This window comes from Penaeus monodon, chromosome 30 (genome assembly GCF_015228065.2).
Source record: "Penaeus monodon isolate SGIC_2016 chromosome 30, NSTDA_Pmon_1, whole genome shotgun sequence".
Lineage (NCBI taxonomy): Eukaryota > Metazoa > Arthropoda > Malacostraca > Decapoda > Penaeidae > Penaeus > Penaeus monodon.
In genome coordinates, this window is record NC_051415.1 from 14,578,913 (window position 1) to 14,579,463 (window position 551).

Here is a 551-nt window from a genome sequence, read left to right on the forward strand (position 1 = left end):
GCTAGCAACACCAAACAAATGATGTTACTATCATCAGAGAAAAACAAGCTCCTTCTGACATGCTGTTGCATTATGGTACATTATGAGGTGCCACCTAAAACATAGGCACTATATGATTTCTCTGCCATCAACATGCAAAGGGTTCAGTGACTGGCTTGTTGATGAATGATTCATCATGGCTTTGTATCACAGGGGACTTAATTATTTAACTTCTAGTGGTCAATATGATTAACTGTTTATTACAAAAAGTTCTCAAGAACATGTACTGGACACTGATCAAATGTGCCTCATAGCACACAGAGAGAAAGAGATACAGAGAAAGATACAGAGACAGAAATATAGGTAGATAGAAAGACAGGTAAAAAAGGAAGGAAGGAAGGAGAGAGGAGACTAGAGAGAAATATACAAATAAGTAGAGAGAAAATATATATAGATAGATTGATAAATATAGAGATGAGATAGGGAAAGGAAATGGAAAAAAGAGAGGACATGGAAATAGAAAGAAATAAAAGACCGAGTTAGAATTAGAGGCAGTGAGTGCTCCAGGAAGT